This window comes from Thunnus maccoyii, chromosome 5 (assembly GCF_910596095.1).
Source record: "Thunnus maccoyii chromosome 5, fThuMac1.1, whole genome shotgun sequence".
Classification (NCBI taxonomy): Eukaryota; Metazoa; Chordata; class Actinopteri; order Scombriformes; family Scombridae; genus Thunnus; species Thunnus maccoyii.
In genome coordinates this window covers 12,519,977-12,544,176 of record NC_056537.1, presented here as the reverse complement: position 1 = coordinate 12,544,176, position 24,200 = coordinate 12,519,977, and the positions used below count along the sequence as shown (strand labels likewise).

Below are 24,200 nucleotides of genomic sequence, written 5' to 3'. Positions count from 1 at the left end.
AAGCTGTTCTGAGTCCGAATCTTAGGTTCCTTTTGCCTGAAATTGAACACCCCAACTGTAAAGGGGAAATCACCCCTTCCAGTATAAAGGTATCATTTCGTCACCAGTACTTCTAACAACCCAAAGAGGCTGAAGGGAGGTGGGAGGGACAGTGAGCTGATATGGTGACACATATCATTCCTCTCCTCTTGGATGGATGCTACATAAAGTGAGTGTGCTTTGTTCTATCGATCTGATATTAACACTCTCTATCCCCCCCCCCCCCCACCCCTCATTTTATCATGATAGCACCGCCGGGATTATAATCCTCTCCACACCCTGATTCCTATTCCCCATGCGCCCCCCACCACATCCCATGCGTATTTGGACTGGTTGGATGGATGGTTGGGGAGGGGTGGCGTAGGGGAGGGGGGTTACCTTTCCATGATCCCCTGTGAAGATCATTGGGGCTAAATCACATTTACCCCCTCCCTCTTCTTCCTCCTCCTCTTCTACCACGCAGATAGATGACAGCCACCTATTCTTTCCTCCAGACAGCGGGGTGTTTGCTGTTCCTCTTATCTACCCCAGAGACCGGTCTTGTAACAGTGTTATTCACCAGCAGGATCTGTCTCTATTTGCACTGCATGTTGTAAGAGGAACAAAAGTGTTTGTCTGAGGGTTGAATACACATAGATCTTGGATAACCTACACACAAAATAATATCCTTTTGGGCCCTGTATCATGCCGCTCTATTTGGATGTTGTGTATTTCCTCAGTGTTACTGGATCCCTCTGGCTTGGCTTTTTTTTTTGTGGACTGACATATTTTCCAAATACGTCCCCCTGAGCTGAAAATAATGCCTTTTTTTCTTGTGTATGAACACCAACTCAAAATAAACAATATTATTTTATGAAAAGTCAGAATAATAACAGCCTTAGGGAACAAAGCAGCAACACTCGACTTGATATAGAGCTGTAACCTTCATGTTAAGTCAGTTTCTGATCACATTAAAAAGTACTTCTTTGATATGTTTCCCCAAATTCATTCAAGGGGACTAAGTCCTTAAATTAATTCTACCCTGCTCTTTCTCAAAGATTCCTGCATTATTTATGGGCCGCCACCACAACAGATTATTATTTGCTGTGTGGTGTTTGCATCCAAGATTTAAATCTAATCCCAGGGGATTGAGATAGTCTCATGTTTGGACTGACACATGGGCACAGCGTTGTAATTAGTGGAGGTGCCCTTTTGATATCTGCCTGATGAAAAACAGGCTGACATTTAACATGCAGGCTCCAGTCACACTAGCTTCTCGTTTACACCAAATGATGTCTAGTCATGCAGATAGTTTTGTTGTTATCTGCTGAAGTTTTGAGATTCCTGCCTCTGGAAGTTTTGCCACTATAACCAAAAAATGTAATTACTTTTTTTTGTGGTGCTCAAAACATTGAAAAAAAAATACTTTGCCTGAGAAAACAACCTCACAACAACATACATTTCCAGAAGAAGATGTTCAGGCTACTTGAGAAAATTCAGAAATCCCTGTAAACAGTTTTTATAGGATCTTATTCTTCAAAAATAGCTTGAGCTTCTCGGGTGCACACATGTTGTTATGTAGTGTAAAATAAACAATCTAAATGAGCCTGTTGGGATTTACAGTTTTATATTTAGATATGCTTCAAGTTTTGCCTGTTAAACACAATGTTGAGTCATTTTTTTTATATCCCTTATATGTATTTTTGTGAGAATCAGGGAGGATGACAACTTAATTGTACACTGAGGCAGTTGAGTGAGACAGGCTGAAGGGCACAAACATGCTTTACTGAACCAACAAATAAATAAATAGAGTTATTACTGGGAAGGTAATCAGGCAAAAACAAAGAAAGTAAGCTTGGCAGATAGACATGTCTTAAAAACAGTCAAGAGGGCATAGACAGAGAGCAAAAATAGGGCAAAAGCTGAGGCAACATACAATAGACCATCTGATAAAAAAGGTTAATGCTTGATGGGGGGGTGCACAGTATAATACTGGGGCTGATAACTAATGGGAAGCAGGTGTGTACAGTTAAGTAGGAGATTGGTCAGGTGATGGAAGGGGAACCACACTGAGGATAACTGGTGAGCAGGTGAGGAATGGACAGGAAATGTCTGAATGGTGTTAATTTAAGAGAACTAAAGACATAAAGCATGTGTAGAATGACTTTTTTTTGCACAAGAACCAAATGATCAACATTGCATTTTGAGCTATGCACATTTTCTTTATAAAAAAATCATCTTTGTTATCTCTTTAGTGAAGATATGTCACTGTTTAAGATACAGGCACTTATACTTATTGACACTTATTGATATTAATACTGAAAAGGAAACTAAAAGGGTAAAATTATGGAGAATTGATACTCAACTCTGCGGCTCTAAGGGTATTTTTGGCAACTACTAGCTTTTAGCTTTATGACTACATTTATTTAATGGTTGAGTTTCAACAGCTCATATTATAAACTCCCATTAGCAGCTGCTCTCAGCATCAAAGCTTTTATGAACTGTCTGCATGCACCCTTCCCAATGCCAAAATAGATAGACAGATAGACAGATAGATAGATAGATAGATAGATAGATAGATAGATAGATAGATAAATAAAGGAACCCTGCCTAACACAAAACATCAGACAAAGTAAGTGGATGGCTGGTGAACACAGTGGAGCCTCAATCATAAAGACCCAGATATTTTCTGAGGGCTTGGTGGAGACTAAACAAGAGTTAAAAGGAGCATGTATATTAGATTTATATTCACTTGAGGTCCAGAAAGACGATCTCGATGAATATTATTTGCTCCTCTATGATGCTGCTGCTGCTGGATGTCAAAGTAAACAACTTTTTTCTAGGTGATGGTTGTGTAAGTTAACATTAGCGTGGTTTGATGTTTTCTTGCTACAAGGGAGGAAATTTAGGCAACCTAACCTTACCTTTTTTTTAAAATCAAAAACTGAATAGTCAAGACTGCTAGTTAGCAACCTGAAATTGATGTTGTTGCTAGGTAATAGTTGCTAACGTCTGCGCGTGACTTAGCTTAGCTAACGTTAACAGTACCTGTCAACCAAAAGGTTTTAGCAAGAGAGAGTCTGTTCTGCGTTTTTTATCAGAAGTGTGAACAACTGACTTTTTAAGTTATTGTTTAATACATTTCTATGATTGATATTACATTGGAAATGGCATGTAAAGTTACTGTAACTGTCTCTCTCTCTCTCCCTAATGACATTACATTTAGCCTTTGAATAGATATTAAAATAGCAGAGTGATGAAGACAAATAAACTTGAAACATGCTTTCAGCTTAACATGGACGCTCTATTTCACGAGAAAACTCTTAAAATGGAAAGAGCCCGTGGACACAATTAACCCTTTTTGAGATTTTATGACTTGAGAGAAAACAGTGCTGCATAATAGACAAGTGCAAAATAGACATAATAGCTCACTGCCCCGACATAAAAAGCAAGCTTTACAACTAACGTTATAATAGAATACCTTACTTTTAATACCCCCTTTAAAATGTTCATATTATAATAAAATAGTGGATGACTATAAATTATAATCTGTACTAGACCAAAGCCAACCCCTAAATGGTACCAGCCAGTTTAGCTCACATATTGGAGCAAAGTTGGATCATTAAATCAACTTTAAAAGGTGTTGATTGAGACATTTGAACTGTTTTATAAGCATGAACTTGTTTCCTATGTTGGTTAGGTCATCCTCATGTTCTGGGAGACCTTCACTGAGCCACTGCTTCATGGTCCTGGGGAAAAAGCTCGTCTAGCGCCCCCCTAAGTTGACAGTCGTAACCCTTCATCCAATCCACGGGGACAGGACCGCGGCTCTGTCAGTTTCTTTCCCCGCTCTTGAGCGCCCGGCGATGCGGTGCTGAGCAGGTGCGAGCATCGTGAAGGACACGCAGACGGACGGACGCGTTTGCCCGCTACAGAAGGTAAGGACACTGGGAGCACTGGGTGGATAATAGTGAAAACTGACTGTTAGACATAATTTGCAGATAAACCGTTAACTGCATTTTTGACAGCTGGGAAATCAGTGTTGTTTACAAGAGGCTGAGTGGGATGGATGCGCGGATGGGATGGAGCTTATGCAGCCGTCCGCAGTGCAGAAATGTTAACGATTTGGATTCGAAGAAATTGCATTTATGCGGGATTTTGTGTGTGTCGTGGTGACAGATGCAGAGAGATACTGTGCTTGCAGAATCAGACTTGTCGTGGCGTGGTGGGGATGATGCATGATCCGCTGCAACATCCTGGCAGGCACTTCCCTCCCAAAAAAATAGTCGATGCACTGAGCAGATGTAAAGATGATCTGTATGTTTTCAACCTTATATATATCACATCTGCCGTAAAATATTAAGCCTCAGTATTAGATTCAGCATTAATTAGACCACGCCAGAGGCCATAGCGCCTAATAGCGCCGCACATACCGATGATTGAAACTGCCGCCTGCCTTCTAGCCAAGAGATTAGGAAGCACCCGACGACTGTAAACACTTTCATCTGGGATGGAACTAAAACGCATGTCCATGTGTTAGTGATTGATTGAGGCATATGGTGCGGCTCTGTCATGGTTACTGGCAGACTGAGCCATAATGCTTAGTAATGGCTCACTGCAGCCAGGGTTATTTTGTCAGGATGTCAGGTGCTGGAGAAGGTGTCATGGGCGCGTCCTGACTCACCAGACTAGGCTTCAGTGGAGAGAAATTGTTCATGCTACATGTTGCCAAAGTGAGGTTTAGGGACCTAGAGAGGTCCTTGAGAGGGAGGGAAGAGGGCCTTCATCATGTAGAAAAATTATTGATGATGACATGGTGAATAAGGATGATGGAGGTTTTCCACACATACCCTTCAAACAAGTCATGAAATTGTGCTCTGATTTTTAGTGAGCTACAAAAATCTAAAATGTGAATCTTTGCTTTTAAAAATATTACATTGGTATTCATTTAATAGCTGCTGTGGCTCTGGACACTGTGAGTTAGCACACTGTGAAGTCTATCTGCAACTGAGGATGTTTGTCTTCATGACCACATGATCGTGTATGGGTCGATAATTAGAGAAAGCACTGTAATAGTTGTCAGAACAATGGCAGTTATTGCTTGAGTGCATGACTTAGTCCACTGTAACAGACACCAGAAGTCACCACAACTTTTCATTGTGGTCTAAAGAACTTGTAATTGTGACTCATGGTTTCATAAATAATACCAAGCCAGAAGGGTAATATGACATCTAAAAGGCCTATTTATTTGCTATTTACAGTTTTATAATTGTTTTTTCTCAATTGTGAAGGGCAAAGCTCACTGAATCAGAACCTGATATTGATGATTATTGGTTCCAGATTGCATATTAATGTTGTTTATGAAGAGTTTAATTGATATTGTGTTAAGAACCTATTGTGTGCCCCCACACCTGTTACTTAGCCAATTAGTCTTTATCCAATTTAGATAAATATGTGTGTATCTTCAGATGATCAGGTCTGAACATTTAAACCTCTGCGCACTGTAGACCTAAATATTTTTTACCTTCATCTTAAGCTTTTTTGGTATGTTTTTAGCTATTCAGTGCCATATGTGAGATTCTCAACTGTGTGATTGCACTGACTGAATCAGAGCCATAAAATGTGGCACAAAGTGTCAAAGGGATTCCAATGGCCGCCTGTCAGGTGGAGCACTTTATGAATCTTGTAAGCTTGGCTGCTGCTAATGCATGTTCTGCTGTCCTGTGTTCACCCTGAGGACAGATGGTCTCCTTCATGCCAGGTGACTGAATTTACTCTGCTCAGAAGTAGGCTAACCTACTACGTCCAAAGCTGGATTGTACATTTTTATCCCCTTGCTCTACAGTAAAACACGTCTGAATATAGAGCTTTGAATTTTTGAATAAGTTGTTCACTGCCAGCACATTTCCTGTAGGGTCACAGCGGCTTGTCGGGGGCTGCCTGATGAGGAACTTTTTACATAACACAATGCCCTGCAAGATGTGACTGTTCTGTGATGCATTTCAAGGCTACTGCCTCAGCCTCCATTAGTGTCACAGTGAAATGACTCAACATAACCATACACTTACTTCTCCTTTGGTTTGAAGCTTCAGTCACACACATCTGTCACGTATTGAGGTGGACAGGGTAACCTTACCTGAGGCAAAAAGTAGAGCTGTCTTCAACCTCCCCTTACTCACTTCACTTTTGTCAGCAGTGCTTTGTAATGTTGTGAACGTGGGCACGAGGGTGAAAGAGATTGCTTTTACCATTATTATATTCAGCAAGACAAGAATTTTTCCATATCACCATATCCTTACCAGGGACTTTTACTGCCTTAATTTAATCAGCGCCATTTGGTTTCTCAAAGCAGAACCTTGGATGTTTGCCATTTAAGATTAAGGTAATTTTATAGTCATTTTAGGAGATTAGATTTGTGTCCTTCCGAGCCCTGGGTAACACATTTTTGGGGGAGAGTCAAAGAGTCAAAGTCAAAGCATTATCTGAACAAAGGAAGGTAGATTTTACGTGTGATTCTGAAAAGACTCCAAACTGATTGGCAGCATTGGCATTTGGCAGCAGGGCTAGTTTGTTAGGCACTGTTTGTTCTGTCGCACCAAATTCAGTGTCAGTCACGCTGGAGGGAATACGTCCTGTAGACTTGTGTCATTGTTAAAATAAATGCAGTAGGATAGGATATATCAAGGAAAGGCAGCCTTTGCACGTGAACATTTATGTGTAGAAACACACACACACACACACACACACACCAGCTTTAATTGCTGCAGCTGTCCTCAGTGCCTGTACAAGTGCATCTCTCTATCCTGCTGACAAAACATGTATGCTCGTATCTTGATGCTTCCTTTAGATTGCTAAGCAATTTACACACCGGCGATCAATAGCGAGATCCACTAATGGTACGGCAGTTAGGCGGGGACATGACGTCTTCTGTGTTTGCCTGGAGACAGACCTCTCCTCTGTTCATGCCTGAGGAGGAGAAAGGGCCTCAGTCCCCATCTGCCATCCCTGGCTGCCTGTATACAGGACTAGCACTAGCCCCGCCATTGATTCTCCCACTGTGGTCTGCTCTCTGCTATCTGCAGGCATGTGACCCTATAGATCTTACGTGGAGAGACAGAGCTAAGTGGGAAAAACTTATTGGCACAGTACGAATTTGTATCCCACTTGTTGATCATCCATCTAATTTGTGTACTGTTAGACTAAGCTATAATGCTAATGTAAATGTACTTAATGTTATTTAGATATTTAATGGTTTGTGTTACTATCATTTTTTTCAAAATTCTCTGCTTTGTAATGCCAACAGGTAGAGAAGATAGCTATGTAGTTTAGAATTGAAACGATTAGTCGATTAATCAATTAGTCGAATGACAGAAAATCTATTGATAACTATTTTGATAATCAATTTTATATCTTGTCTGATGTGATATCAAACTGGCCAAAACAAGACATTTGAAGATGACATCATAGGCTCGAAGAAACTGTGATGGGCATTTATTTGCTATTTTATAGACCAAACAATTAGTTGAGATAATTCCACAGATTAAGTGGTAATTCAAATAACTGTTAGTTTCAGCTTCAAGTATCTAGCTGTATTTTTTAAAGCAGCCTACATATATGTGTAGAACCTCTTGTATCATTCTTTTTCTTTTTTTGATCGAATAAGGCTTTGCTGCCGGGGCAGATGTTCTCTCTCTGGGGCCACTGCTGCCTACTTGAATCTAATGATCTCAAAAAGTTGCTCCCAGCACTTCAGGAGGCTAGTTACTTTTAATGCCAAACACTATATGATTAATTATTCAGCAACACCGAATTGAAGTTGTTTTAGTGTGCACACACACATGCATGTATGTGACTGATCTAGCTTTGCTGCATGATTTGTATCTCCCATATCTATGATCAGGATACAATACAGCCTTTATAAATGGCCTTTTAGTGATTTACACAAATGCAGCACATTGTTGAAGATAAAAATAGATTTACATGATACAGCAACCGCTGGCTTTTTGTCTATTTATAACATTAAAGCTTCTGGGGAAAAAAAGTTCTTCATTTGTTGTCAAGTGAAAAATTTCTTTTGAATAAATAGCCTGATTGTGAAAACATCAAAAATCGAACTCCCCTCAAGATATAACGTAAAGTGTCTTTTATCTTAGAACATTTAGTCTGTTCCCTTTCTCTTTATCAGTGTGATTTTGTTGGTTGATAAAGTGCTGAGCCTCCTTGGTGACTCACATGGTTCCTCCACTGTCTACCAAAGTCTCATTCTAAATCAGATCCATCCATTTCCATTAAGATAATGTGCACTGGACAAGCAGGTAGTGTTCAGGAATTGTCTGGTATCTCGTCCTGCCACTCACAGGAGGAAATGGGATGACATTGATCAATGTCATCAAAGTGTTATCACGCAGTGGGTGGAAGTTACAGGTTCAGTGACACAAAGGATTTGTCAGTGGCCTGTTGGGGCAATTGAAGAGTTTAATCTCTCAAAACCAGAACTGAAATGAAACTGAGAAAGAAATCATCAAGATTGACTAAACAAAGATGACAGATGACAGACAACTCTCAATACCAACCATTGTTTTGAAACAGCATGTTTCCTTTTTTGGACCTTAACTTTTACTTTATTGGTTCCAGGGCATCTTTGTGTCTGATAATTTTAAAATAATGAGTTAAAGTTGATGAATTTGAGACGTAACATTAGCTATTTTTAACAGTTAACAGTAGCAGTTAAAATCTGTAACTAGGTTACATCTAACAAGATTTCACTTCTTTTCTCTGATTTGTCGCTTGGTATTCTCTGAGATATTTTTATACTTTACAATCAAAGTAAATCTTTTGGGATTTATGGACTCATTTAGAAGGAGATTACAAATGTGTGCCATTCACCGGCTAATTTCAGTTAACACCATAATCAACCTTTTTAACTTTTTACTGGTAATATTTGACTTTGTGCACATCCTTCATTACAATGTCAGCACAGAAAATTGTTTGTTTGTTAATTAGGAGGGCAAACCTTATCTGGCTTTACAAGGATGCATTCAATTTCCACAATGATATCAAGAGTTATTTGCTCATCAAATAGCTAATTGCATTTTGGTCGTTGTTAGCTAGTAAAGAGGTTTGTATTTAATGATGATAACAAGTAAAAGTGACAGCACTTCAAGGTTAACAAGTTCAGAGGACAGTTTTTACTAATTAAGTAGTTAATTTTAAGCATCTTAACGTGAATGGGTCTTAATTAAACTACTCCTCAAAGTGTCAGATTACCTCTTGTGAATTTGTTTAACATTTCACTGAGCAGAAATATTGTGTTACACACAGTGGACTGACTTCTCACATGGGAGTCTTGAGCCATCTGTTTTTACACCTTCGCGGGTGCAGTCAGATACATTGTTTACGGTGTTGTTGAGAAGCTGCGCAGTCAAACAATGCTATAAGCTATTTTGGTCCTGTTCAATTTCATGCAATTTGAAAATCAGTGGAGTGTGACTGATTTATTCCCTGGGATTTCAAGCAGAGTGCTGCAATATAGTAAACTTCTACAATGTTTAGAAGTAAATTCCTTATATGTTGAAGTATTTTTAATTCTTTCACAGTGCATAAAATATGCCATAAAGTCCAGATTAAAATGAATGGCAGAGACTGTTTGTGAAGCCCTTTGAACAAGCTGAAAATTACAGGATAGCTTTTGTATGGACCAGAGGAGATATTTTGGATGATTAAAATGTTATAACAGAAATAATAGCCTTTGTTGCTGGCATATAAAGTACAACCATGCCCCCTCTGATATATAGTACTTTATTCCATAAACTAAACATGAAATCTAGCATTTAGCATCATTTTGAAGATTAGATTACCTCTATATTCTTCATCATTGATGTTCTCAGTAATGGGCTGCATTGTTTTGGAATTAATCCTATTTAATATCTGTGTTCATAATGGCATTGTGAAACCTTACTGTACGTTTAGCTGTTTGTGCTATTATCTTATAATGCCAGGGATAAAGAACAAGCCTGATGGTGCAGGAAACTGTCCAATTAGGTACAGAAGCAGCTTCCTCGTTGGGGCCAAGCCACTCCTGGGGCCTTTGAGCAAGGCCTGTTGCTATGGTGCTGGAGCATGTGTGGAAGACAAGTGCACAATTTCATCTACATGCTTGTTCATATTTCAAGGCTCCCAAGCATAACCACACTCCTCTGCTTATGCAATCACCTTCCATGTGTATATTGTTTTCTCAGAAGCAAACCCAGTGTTTGTTGCTTCATAGTGATGAAGGTTGCTGTATACCCTTGACAGATCAGCCTTGTTACTGTGATAGCATACTAAACTGGAGTCAAGAATTCTCCACCAGTAGTGTGTTTAAAATAATGAAGGACTGAGAGGTCAAAGGGGATTCTGAGACTAATCAGAAACATCTTTGGTGAGAAGGATACTAGTTCTTTAGCTGGCTGACCCCTAGCCCTCTGTGGAGGGGTCTGTATGTGTGAAAAGTATATGGATAGAGGGCTAATCACGGAGAGAGCCCAAAGGCGAAGGCCTCCTGGCACGTGGAGCGAATACTGAGGAGGCCGAGCTCTTGGGAAGCCTCATTATACATTTAGGGGCGTCCTGTTTTCCCTCTCTCTGGACAGCTGGACAGCTAAATTGTTTGTGGATCAATAGTTTAGCTTCCTACTGGCTCCACAGAGTGAGTGAAGTGCATTTAAACCCAAGAAATCCCATTATGCTTGGCAGAGATGGGAAGCATAGCACTAGGGGCCTCAGCAAGTGCTATTGCACTGCCCATTATTCAATCAGCCTGTTTGTTTACCTGCAATGCCACTGCTGAGACCACCCATAGTCATTTTCCGCTCATGTTATCAAATTGTTTTCGATTTACGTTTTCTTTGCAACACAGTTTCATCCATAAATATCCTGTGATATTCCTATTTGGTGGAAATTTTCAAAAAATGTGGCTATATGATTGTTAAATTATGTATTTGACGCTGTCATTTCCTGAACCTTCCAGATCACTAAGGGATCGATTCCTCCTCCCTCCATCTAGGCTTATACATATTATACCAAAAATTGTGGTACATAACCAGGACGGTCATGTCATGACTCGTATTCAAACATCAGGAGACTATTGGGCATTTTACAGTATGTTAAGATTAAGAAACTCAATGCTTTAGTGGTAACATTAGATGCAGAAAAAGCATTCAATCATATAGAGTGGAAGTATTTGTTTAGAACTTGAAATTTATTTTCTTTGAGTGTTTTATTGATTAAGTCAAATTGCTATACTCTGCACAGCAAGCATCAGTTTCCATTAATGGGGCAATGTCTTCTCCTTTTACAGTAAGTAAATGTGCAAAACAAGGATGCCCTTTATCTCCCTTATTATTTGCATTAGTAATGGAGCCTTCAGCTGAAATTATTAGATCTAGTACTTCAGTTACTGGTATTCAAACCAAGTAAAAACTACATAAGATTTCTCTGTATGCTGATGATGTTGTTTCATTTCTGAGTAATCCCATGTCCTCAGTCCCAGCTATTATCAATTAATGAGTTTGGGTTGTTTTCTGGATATAAGATCAATTATGGGAAATCATTGGCATTACCAGTTGGAAATTTAAGATGCTCTGATTTATTGGGACACATTCCTTGTCAGTTGTCTTCTAATGGGTTCAGGTATCTAGGCATTTTTGTTTCTTATATTTTGGATGATATGATAAAAAAAATGAATCTAGACCCAGTGGTGAATGGAATTAGAAGAGATCTTCAAAGATGGGGCCCTTTATCAATATCACTACATGGACGAGTAGCCATTATAAAGATGAATGTTTTACAGAGGCTATTACCTCCAATGCAGATGTTGCCTAATTATGTCGCAGTTAAGTTGTTTAAATCACTACATAGCATGATTTGTAAATTTGTGTGGAAGTATAAGTGCCCTAGACTTAAGTTGGAGAAATTGCAATTACCTGTGGACAAAGAAGGATTAGCACTTCCCAATGTAATGTACTGTCACCGGGCTTCAGAAATTAGATACATCAGAGAATGGATAAAAAAATGACCTTAATTCTACATTTCTTGATTTGGAAACTACTGGGTGTGAGCCTGTTCTTTCAGACATACCATTTGTAAATAATGCAGTTCCACTACAGGGGATGAAAGGAAACTTTACCGTTAGAAATACTCTCAAAACCTGGAATCACCAATGTAGGCACTTTGCGATAATACATCAATACTCTGTTTTGCACTTATTGTATGATATCCTGATTTTGCACAATCAAGTCATGGAAGGATGCTGGTTTTTCTAAAATCCAAGATCTGTTTTTAGGAGGGACTCTTAAATCCTTTTCACAACTCAGGACTGAATTCAACCTTCCTCAAGCACAATTTTTCCGCTATCTACAGTTTAGGAATTACATCCAATCCATACCAATATATAAGAGTGGTCTGTACATGAATCATTTGGAAAAGATACTATTGAAATCTTATTCATCAAGGAAGAAAGTATATGATAATTATATGAAAGTATATATGATCAAATGTTTGTTAATATCACTACTATCAGTAGTAAAACATCCGGGGGGGAAGATTTTGGGTCCCATCTTGGTGATGAAATGTGGGGAAACATTTTAATGAATACAAAGAAAAATAAATGCTCTAAAAAATCCTGAGATCCAAAATAAGATTATTCACAGACTACATGTAACCCCAGCTACTTGATGTAAATATGATCCTATGTACTCTCCATTATGTATGAATTGTAAAAACAGCTGTGGTACATATAGTCGTCTTCTGTGGTCATGCCCTAAATTTGCAATTTTTGGGCTATCAGTTCAAAACAAGATTGAGAAATATTTTTGGAATAGATATACCTCTAAGTCCTTATCTCTTTGTACTGGGATTAGACTCTAATTATGAACGCAGGTGGAGGTGCGTTCTTAGAATCACTTTGTATGCTGCACGCCTCATAATATTTCAAAAATGGCTTGTGACTACTGCTGTTTTTCATATGTCTGTTTGCTCTTGTGTCATTTTGGATTGTATAATTTTTTTACTGTTTAAAATAAAAAAATACTTAGCACAAGTAGGAGTGATTAAAAGTTATAACATTGTGTTGTGCTCCCCTACAGACCAGCTGATTGTATATTAATGCTGCTCATTATAACCAGAGCCTGGCTGCAGCCTGTCTGTATTGATTCAACACTTATTTAGAATGCCTGTTGTTTTTCAGTCCAGCTCTTTGGCTATGTATAAGGCAGAGAGAGAAAAGGCGTAGAGAGAGAAGCAAAAGAAGGGGGTGTGGGGGGTGTAATGAGAAACAGAGAAGGACAAAACATTTGGAGCTCTCCCTTCATTCCTTAGATCAGTGTAACCAGAAATAAAAGCTGTGGCTGGTGCAGGCTTTGAGCTGTGGGCAGCCGCTGTCCTCTTCTGGCTCTCTTGCTGTGCTGCCGGTGTATTTGTGTTTTGCTGGTCAGCCTCCGAGCTCCCGGGCCTTCGGCTGCATCTCTACATGAAGAGCCCATTGATATGGGCAACATTAGCATTCGGTGTGAGCGAACCCACAAACAGGTTGGTTTTCCGTTTCACACTAACAAACCTGTTCCCTCTGGATCCTCTCAAAGGGTCTCAAATCAACCCTCTTGTTGCATAGTAAATGAATGCGGATAAAAGAGGTCAAAGAATGCTTATGTAGCCCTCTTCAGTCCAAGCAGTGTACTCTTTGTATAAGGCCTCGCCCTGCCAACTGACAGGCCAGGGCAACAGTTTTTAGCTGGCGTCACACTATCACATGTGGCCCACAAACTTGCAAGGTGATGTAACCACCTGCGTCATGTTTTCTGTAAGTGCTAGCGGGACAATACACCAGCACTAATAGCTTCCGACACACTGCTCGAAAATGTCACTGAACAAAAGTTGTTCTTTTCAGTTGGCATATCATTATTCAGATCTGAACCCAGCATTCTGAGGAAAGTTGGCTGACTTATGCATGAGGCTTGTGCACTAATTATGCTCCAGATTCTTTTCCTTGTCTCAGATTGTAGCTGCAGGAGCTTTTGTTACAATCTGCTAATTCATGCTACTGACATTATTCTCACAATTTTTACTTAGCAATCGCAAATTGGCCCCGAGACAGTGATTCCCCTAGGTTGACTGCTTTGGGGTGGTGGTAGGAGGGACTGGGCGGGTGGAGGTGGGGGTGGGGGTAAGGGGTTGCTGAGCAAAGCTTGGGAGAGACTCAGCAGCCAGACATTTCTCTCTGTTCTCTGATACTAATATGAGAATAGCTGGTCCACCTTAAAGGTCACCTTTAAGTTAGCTTGGTGAGGTTAGGCTAACCCATTGTGGCTAACTTCGGGGCTAATCCCCTCGACTTTTCCAGCAGTTGGAGAAACAACAGATGAGACTTTTCTTGATCTTGAGAAGCTGCAGCATTTATTAACTGACACATTGTAGCCTATACTGTACATTTACTGCCAGATTGACAATTTACTTCTAACTTTTTCCTCTACTCTGCTTGCATTCACCGTCACTTTTCTGCTTTATGCTCAACCACACACTTGCTACCAAAGGGTGGAACGGGGGGAAGGGTGGCTTCTTGGACTCCAGCCCCGGTTTTTCTCAAAAACCCCAAACATTTAGATTTTTAAAATAATTTCAACTTTGTGTCATTTCCCGTCAGTCTCTCAGACTGCACCCGCAGATCAAGTGAGTAAAAGTTCTATTACTGGGAAATATCGCCATCTGTAGCTCCACCCTAACATTGTCATGGGGGGTTGTTGTCTTTTGTGTTTTGTGTTTCATTCAGTTGTGTCACCTCTTTGAGCAAGCTTGCTAGCTAGCTAGCTAACTAGTTTATGGACGAGCCAGGAGGGGAAGTACGTGAGAGAGCGAAAGGACAGGAGGAAACCTGTGGAGCAAGAACAGGACAAGAGGAGGAGAGATGATGAGGGGAGTGAGAAAGGAGTGAAAAGCAGAAGTTAAGTGAAAGAGAGAGAAGAGGAGAAAAAATTGTGATGAAGAGCCAGAAGGAGAGAAGTGGAGAAGTGAGAAGAGGACAGAAGTGAAAGTCTGGATTTGAATGGGGGAGAGAAGAAAGGACGGAGTGACAGAGAAGGTGAGGAAAAGGATGAAGGAGAGAATAGGAAATGAGATGTGAAAACTTGCGGAGAAAACAGGTGAATAGGAAAAGGGACAAGAGATGAAAATGTGTTGAGAAGAAAGGAGTGAAGAACAAAGGAGTAAAGGAGGGCAGAGGTGCCAGGAGCAGATGTAAGAGAATAAGATATGCATTTAATCTTTTTTGCATCATAGGTGTATGATCAGAAATCTTAATACTTTTTATATTTTCTTCTTTCAGTGGAGGACATTGCCAGGGATAAATGAGTGAGCTAAGAGAGCGTGAGAGAAGTTAAGAAGAAAAGAGGAGGAAAGGAGAACAGAGTGACCAGGAGTAGATCAAATAAAGTACCATAAGATAATATATGCCCATGTTGTTTATCCTACTATACTATTCCCTAAAGAAATCTAATATGAATTGAGTAAATGTTCTTCTGTTGGCCTAATATTCAACTCAGAGTAGTGAAGACCACATTTACTTGGCATTGTTGTGGATCCTTGATTTGCTATCAGAGAAGCCCAGATTATTATGGCATGGATTCAAATGTGGCAGATTTGTCAGCTAAACATTCATTCTGCAAACTCTTCTCCAGCATGGTATAACAAAAATAGGTTTCAAGATTAGTAATGCTGTTTACACCAAATTCCTATCCTGCATGTTATGTAACTTAAAAATAGTAACTTCAGACAATGTTTTGCTTCTTTTTAGGTGGCAGGAGTGAAAATGAGTCATCCTCAATATTGGTTGTGTTATTGTTTCAGAATGATGAAGATTGATTAGACCAATTAGATACAAAAAAGGGTGTAGTCTCTACAGGATGATTTTTTTCTTGTTTTTCCCAAATGATGTACAGATTTTTAGGCATTATATTATTTAAATGGCTTGAAAAATAGTGCATATAACTGCTGTAAAAGGGAAAAAACCCTGAATGTTTACAATGTCTGGCTCTGCCCCTGCTTGCTACACACACACATTACGCACTGCCCTATTCCTTAAAGGAACTACACTACCAAGAGTTTCCCAGGCAACGACACAGAGGTCGACTCGTGTTTCAGAACAGCTCTGCACAAAGACTCCCAAACACAAATGATTATTGATTTCTGAATGAATGGATCTTTGGTGTTATTTTTCGCATTAAAAAAATATTTTTTTTTGGCCTGGTGGGGGTCCTCGTTGGCCTTTTGGCTACTCAGGCTTATACAATTATAGGGGAAACACAGCGAGAAGAAGTGGCTTAAATTACCCCATGAAAAATAACACATGCAATCTTGGTGTTCACCACCATTATGTGTTTTTAACTATCATGTGTCAGAGCCCTGCCTGAGCAAGTCATCCTGATGCTAAAAGGGAGGTCGAGGGAGAGAAGAACAGGAAGAGAGAGCCATCCTCCTAATTACAGATCTTTTTCTCCTACCATTGTGCATTTCAGCTTTACTGTAGGGGAATTTATATGAACAGTAAACAGGCAGGTAATGAAGACGCAAGCGAAGATACCACCCTCATTATTCTCATTACTGGCCGTCTAGACTGAGGGAGGCGCCGGCAATCACAACATCACTTCCCTGCCTGACTGAAAATATCTCTCACAGTATTCCATGGAGAAAAATAAGCCATGCATGCATATTAATCGAGTATTTGTTCAGAGTTCAGTAGGGCATGGCAGCGTACACCTTCCATACTGTACCGGTGGGCTTCGTGGTGAAATGTGTCAGTTGTATCGTGGCTGGTGTCACCGGTTGGATTATTCATGAGCAAGGTGTAATGGCAGTGAGTGGAGGAAAGGGCATCCAGAGGTGAATCTGACTGCGAGAAAGAGCACTGAATCATTTTTTTCTGTGCTCTTTTCACACACGCCCCCCCCCCCCTACTTTGCCGTACTCTGACTGTTATCTGCAACACACAGCTCCACTCATGCTGCACACACAGGGGCATAGTGTGTTGAGGACAGACAGAGCGAAGGGCACAGCGTCACAGTCAGGCAAGCATACATCCGACATGCACGCTCACACACACACATAGACACACACACGCACACACACACAAATATGTACAATAGATAGAAAGAGGAGGGGTTATACTTCTCTTAATTCCTCTGCAACAGAGGACAACAAGACAAAGCAAAACACTGCTCCTTTATATGACTGAAGGGGGATGGAAACCACTCCATGTTTGGAGAGACTGCTGGAGTACTTAATGTTATTCACATTGACCCGTGACCAATCAGATCATGATCTGACTCCAGTTCAATCAAATGAAAAGCTTGCCAAAAAATGAATGCCTGCAACTAATTGTATATATTAAGTATCAGTCTAAATAATTGATGAATCATATTTTCCACACAAAAAAATGAAACGAAACATAAATCTGAAAGTATTTCCATAGGTAAAAAAAACAAACAAATTTGTGTAGCCTACATTCAGTCTTTATGCTAAGCTAAGCTAACAGATATGAGTCTGAGAGCGATGTCTCATCTAACTCTCCTTAAGAAAGCAAATAAGTCAGCCCATTCCTCTAAAAGAAAACTGACAAACAAAAAATTTATCTGAAATTTTACAATAATTAACTGTTCTTTTTAATCTTTTTTTCCCCTTAGAATTATTATGAAAAGTTGTAAAACCACTGCTTAGTACTTTGGCATGAATAAAAACCAGCAGAATGTCGGTGAAATAGCCTTGTGAGTACTCTGAAGACAGTCAAGCAAAGACATAATATATAAAAAGTCTCAACCTAGTTAAGCTTGCTTGCTGCTGCCAGAGGGAAGGCGAGCTTGATTGTAAATGCTGTAATCCAGGTTGATATCTGAGCAGTGTCTTGAAGAGATTGATTGCACTGCAGCTACTTATTCATAATGTCTGCAGTACTTCCCCTAGGTTGACTGCTTTGGGGCGGTGGGGGTTGGCCGGGGGGTGGGGGGTTGGGGGTCGGGGGTGGCGCTTATCAAAAACTCAAGGCACTCATCAGCCAGACATTTCTCCATTCACTGTTAAAGAGCGGCTGAGATTTACACTAAAATCAGAATTGCAGGTCCACCTTAAAGGTCTGTCCACCTTAAGTGAGCCTGGTCAGGTTAGGCTAACTCATTGTTGCATTGTTGTTAAATTCGAGGCTAACCCCCTTCGATAGACGAGTAATTTCATAGTCTTGAGGAGCTGCAGCATTTATTAACTGACACACTGTTGTCAGTATTGTACATTTACTGCCACACTGACAACTTACTGCTAACCTTTTCCTCTGCTCCGCTCGCATTCACCGTCACTTTTCTGCCACTCGCTCAACTACACACGCTCATTTACACACTCACTGCACACACATGCACACACACACACACACACACACATACACATTACGCACTCCCCTATTCCACTGAGCTATGCTACTCTTTTAAGTGTCTTTCACGTATATGTTCTTTGAAGAATGAAGAGAGAAAGATGAATGACTCAAAACAATTCCACAATAATGTAAGGTGTTATTGTGCTTGCACAGTGTTTGAGTGAAAATCATTAGTAGCCCATTGATATTAACGATCATGTGAAATTTTAGCAGTGGCGCTCACAGTTTAGCAGTAGCAGTTATTCAGCGCTGCTGGATTAATATAAGGGAAACACTGGTCTGATGTAATATGTTTGTAATATTTGTCTAGTTGTTTACTTAAATATTGTGTTATGTATGTGAAGGCTATGGGACACGACACATTTCAGGAAAATATTCTGATAATAAAGTCAAATCAAACAGCTTCATGACAGCGGAGAAATAATTTCCTTATGTAAAGTGATAATCTTGTGATCTTATTCCCAGAAAACTCCCATACATCTACACCTCCTTATGCTGACACAGCCAAGTGGTGTCATATAATAATTTTGTGTTTCATTTTTTGGAAGATACAGCACATTAGCCTAATCATATTCAAAAATTTATCTCAACAGTCTGTTGATCGTGGCCTGGCATTCTGATCCAAGTGCTCTGTTTCAACGCATCTCCCTCTGTTCTTCTCCGTTGTTTAAGTGGGCACCTGTTCTGCATTATGAGCCATGATCACATGGTGTGACTTGGCCAAGAGACACCGTATGACTCAGGTCTTTGCACAGGCTGCGCTCATTGTCAGTCGGCACGCACACCGCTTTCCAACAGGCTGTCTGACTGTGGCCATGTGCTCAGCAGTAAACACAGGTGACTGGGTCTGTTTACATGCACACTGTGTTCCGGACATGAATGTATATGACGGTGCAGGGCCGGGTCCAGATTCACAAATATCCCTTCATGCTCAAGTTAACAGAATGTTTTGTTTATTACACAAGAAACAACCAACAGAGAAACAGTGAATTTGAAAACGTGTGTACGTGCTTTAATATATCAACAAATATTTGCTTGTTCTGGCTGTCATACTTAGATTTCTGGCAATTTCAATAAGAGCTCATGCTGACAGTTTTAAATTGTATATGCAGCTTTTTAAGGAAGGAGTAGTTTCGAGTGCCAACTAACAGGGGAAAATATTATTTTACACATAAATGCACCCATTCAAAGAGACTGCGGAGCTCATAGAGGCACAAGTAGTGGAGGAAGACGTCCTAATGGGTAGGCATGAATATGCATGGTGCTGCTTAAAAGCACTGGCACAGACTAATACAGTATGGCAGTCAATGGACTTACAGAGCAGGCTTTGTCTCGAGTACTTTCAACTCTGGAGGAGATGTCTGAGCCTTTTGTTTGAATCGTTCAACCCTAAAGTGCCACTGCAGAAATGTCAGAAAGAGAATCTTTAAATCGTGTAAAAGCATATCATAGAATATGGGGAGCTTTATTTTGTGTTAATTATATCTCCTCACTCACTACCTAATTACTTATTTATCAGTAAGATCATAGGGTGTTTACATTTCTAACCAACTTGGAATTATGATGTTTCATGTGGAGTTCATTGAGCTAGAGTTGGTTTAATGAATCGTTAAGTTACCAAAGTAAACAACTCGGCATGTGTCTGGTGCACCAGGGACTGTTCTCCCAAATCTCTTGTGGTCCAAACGTATTCTAGACATGTACCAAGGCTGTTCAGAGACTGAATGGCAGAGGATTTGTTTCTCTCCTCCTCATTCCCTGGAATAATCTGTCATCCATCCACATCCGCCTTTGAGAAAAATCTTGAAATGGGAAATACTGGAAGTAAACAAATATCTGCTGGGCTCGCGATCAAGTTCTTAAAGCTGCAAATTATGCAACGCTGCCCCCGGCAAAAGGGCTGCTGTTGCTTCAAAGCTGCAGCGGCATTAATAATAGCCACATGGCTCCAACAAATTATATTATCATTCCCAAAGCTTCAGCACATCCAGTCCATGCATCAATCTCCTGACCGTGTCTGCTTTCTCCATTCATCCGTTCTCGTACAGTCTGTATGAGGCAGTGTGGTTTGACATAAGAATGTGAACAAAACTGTGGCCAAGTGTCTCTTTAGGGACAGACATACTGCTGAGAAAAAAAAGAAGAAAATCTGGACAGATTTTGTTATTGGGCAGATCCAGACATAGTGTTCTTTGTACAAGAAAATCAGCAAAAAGAGCCCACTGCTGGGACTGGGAAGAAAGCCGCTGTGGTAATAAGAAAATCTATGCTTGTTTATAATCTCAGCAGTCAAAATATGGGGTTGTGCTGTATTGCATCCGCAGTGCATAATTGGTATGTCAGATTTTAAATCTCAGTGTAAAGTACTGTGAACAAACAAGACCAATAAAAATGGTTTATTGCCTCATGGCGTGAGAGGATATCTCTTTAAGGGTCTGTGCAGACTGCAGTACTGAAAGAGCTTCTCATAACACCAATGGTGAAATAATGTCCAGGGTGTTTATGTTGTTTGGTAAAGTGGAAAAGGGTGAAAAAAGCAAAGTGGCATGGAAAGGGGGGGGGGACAACAAGTAACACTCATTGTGACGGAAGTTACTCTGTATATTTCTTATTGCCAACAAATCCCATGAAAAGACCAAACAATTAGTTGATCGAACTAATAAGTATTGTCTATGTAGCCAAAGCCTGATCTAGCCTCCTCGGTGTCGTAGACCTCTGTTGTTGTCTAAAAACTTATCAATGAGCCACACTGTTGCGCTGGGTGATATGTGCCTTCATGACAATGTACATGTGCACTGTAGCTTAATTCGAGTCAATCCCACATACACTGTTCTGGTACTATAAATACTCAGCAGCACACCCAACCTGCAGTTAAAAAATAATCCCCAACAGATACACTATTTACTCTGGTTTGAGTAACATTTGTTAAAAACTGCAATTCCCATCTGTTGAACATATGTAAATTGTGGCCCATTTTTAAAGATTCATGCCTTAAAGGACCAGTGTGTCAGATTAAGAGGGCTCTATTGGCAGAAATTGAATATAATATTCTTAAGTTGTTTAGTGTGTAAACACCTGAAAATAAGAATCATGTTTTCATTAAATACAATGAGCCAATTATATCTACAGAGGGAAGGGTCCTCTTCCACGGAGCCTGCCATGTTGCACTGCCATGTTTCTACAGTAGCCCAGGACAGACAAACCAAGCACCGGCTTTAGAGAGGGTCTTTGCATATGTCGTGAGTTTTGCAGCAACTGTACGTTCTCTTACATGCTTGGAAGGAAGGGGTTGAGGGGAGGGGTATGCAGTTGGTTGTAATCTCCAACCTCACTGCTAGATGCCACCATAGACTGTATATAAAGATGGACGACGCATCTCCACTTCCTACCGCTATGCAAAAGTGAAGTCAAAATATCTGATTTCTGGGAGCTGCCATCTTGCTTGTGTGACATCTCTGTGCAGTAGAGTTGGGCGGAGGCTGACGGAGCTTTGAGAGCAGCTGTCATAGCTGTCAATCATGGTGTCACATCCCCTTTTTATATCGTCAAATAAATAATTAAAAACAAACATCAGAAAAATGAGCGCTTGGACAAACATCAGCGTAAGAAGAACTACCTAAAAGGACAGAAACCATCTTTGGGAAAAATTTATTTGACATGTACTTTGATTTTTTTCAGTTTGGCTCATGTCCCATCCGCTAACATGGAAGGGGTGGGATTTATGACCTGTACTGTCACCAGCCACCAGGGTGCGATTGAGATGTTTTGGCTTCACTTTTGGGGGGCTGTCATGACGTCCATCTTTATATACAGTCAATGGATGCCACTAAATCCTACACACTAGTCCTTTAAGTAGGAACAAATGGGCTCCAGGCTGAGTGAAACAGACAGGTTTAGTCAAAAAATGCTGAGATGAATAAGACGTTGTTGTTTTTCATAGGCTTTGCTGACAATAAGATTAATAGAACTTTTCACAGCAGACATTTTGACATGTCAAAGCAGGAGAGGCACAGGTGCAATTAACAACATTAATGATGACTGAACCTCATTTAGTTTTTCCACATTCATGACCCTGGTTCAGTGCATGATGTAGAACAATTTGTAGAACATTGATTTGATGGTTGCCCAGATATTTTCATGGTAGTATATCAGAGATATATCTGCTCATTATGTAGTCATTTTGTTTTTGTTGTTGTCTATATTGGTTGGAAATATAGTTTTAGAATCGCCCATATGGCCCACATTGATATATGTCAATATCTGTTTTCTTGTATCTCTACATAGTTTGTGAATGTAGTTTATATATTGTGAATGTAGTGTGTGTAATTTTGTTTTTGGTTGACAGACTCATGGGATTTAATGTTGGGAAGGGTCCCTGTGGAGTTTTCAGTGAGGCAGGTCTGAGGACACCCCTGACTACAGGTAGCCACTTGGTGCACCTGTTGGTAATAAGTTGACTTACATTCATTGTTGGTGAAAAGTTAGCATAGCCGAAAACACTTCCAAACTAAACTAAAAACTAAATTTTGAAAACGGAATAAAAATAACAATCTAATTGATTTGGGTTTGTGAACATCTGGACTGATACTGAATAACCTGCGTATGTTTGTGAGAAACAGTGGGAAACATTAGTACTTGAAAGGGAGGCTTCTAACCATCCTAATTATAATGTCAATAGATTGCAGCGGTGATACTGAAGTATCAGTACCGTATTAATGAATCAATACTGTGTGATTGATCCAGCCTCTCTGACTCAGATTTACCTGAGCTGTATTGTATTGCTGACAAACATTGATTAATCTTCAGATGGATTCCATCTTGCAGGGATTGCTCTGTGTATTCTAACACACAAGGGAACTGATTAATACATGTCAATGATTGGCTGTCGTCACACCCACATCAACAAAGATGTCGCTGTATCTCTCGCAGTGAAAGCATCCTGTTTGGCCTGTGACTGTCACTGACTGACATTGTTTCTCAATGGTCATTATATCCTCATGTGCTTGGAAGTTACATTTTTTTCTGCCATTTTACAATCAGACAGGCTGCTAGTGAAAAGATCCACTCAAGTGTTAAAGCAAGGGAACACTGGACTCTTCAGTTGACTTGCACTTATTCACCCACCCACACCCACTCACTCTTGAGTCGCTGAGTTTCTCTGACAAAGCTGAAGAAAAATGCAGATATTAAGCAGTGTGTAGATGAGAGGATTGTTTGGTTTGTCTGGTTGTCAAAGCACTTCAAGACTCCTCCCCTCAGATCTTCTCACCTGCAGTTTCTTCAAACAGTTTACTGAGCAGATGTGGATAATGAAGAGCGAGTAGCCCAGAGGTGAGATATTGCTTGTGCTTCTTTGAAAGAAGAAAAAGATGGAGTGGGCAGTTAGCTGAAGTCGGGCACTGTTGTCAGTGATTAGGCTTAAGGCTTTGCTGTACAGTGTTCAGTGTTCAGTCCCCCACTCTCTATTGTAAGAGAGAAAGAGATCATGTTTGTATTTGAGTGCGTCTGCATTTGAGTGTAGTAGGGAGTGAGAGAGAGGGAGAGTGTCAAATCTCTAGAACAGTAGGAGACACAAACATGGGACCTGGGTTCTGTGCTGTGACCTTGTTTGCTAATTAAGTGTCAGACCTATTTTTCCACTCCAGAAAAAAAATCCCATATCTTAGGGCTTATTTTGCCAGAAGGCAATGGGAACTCTCGTTTTGCTACTGTTGGCTGGCTTCTCTCGGTCTATGTC

General features: G+C 40.2%; 1 protein-coding gene across 6 annotated transcripts in view; it reads left to right on the top strand.

Moving 5' to 3' along the window:
* Positions 1-2,602: 2,602 nt before the first annotated feature.
* LOC121897459 (contactin-1a-like) overlaps positions 2,603-24,200 on the top strand; it is a 71,176-nt gene continuing 49,578 nt past the window's right edge. The window contains exons 1-4 of one of the 6 annotated variants that reach the window (XM_042411968.1): positions 2,675-2,842; positions 3,719-3,956; positions 14,822-15,285; positions 15,374-15,480. The gene's annotated coding sequence lies outside the window, so the exon portion shown is untranslated. Of the gene's footprint in view, positions 2,651-2,674; positions 2,873-3,104; positions 3,122-3,718; positions 3,957-14,821; positions 15,286-15,373; positions 15,481-24,200 lie in introns of those variants that run through there. The other 5 variants (XM_042411969.1, XM_042411965.1, XM_042411966.1 and 2 more) reach the window with 5 other exon arrangements.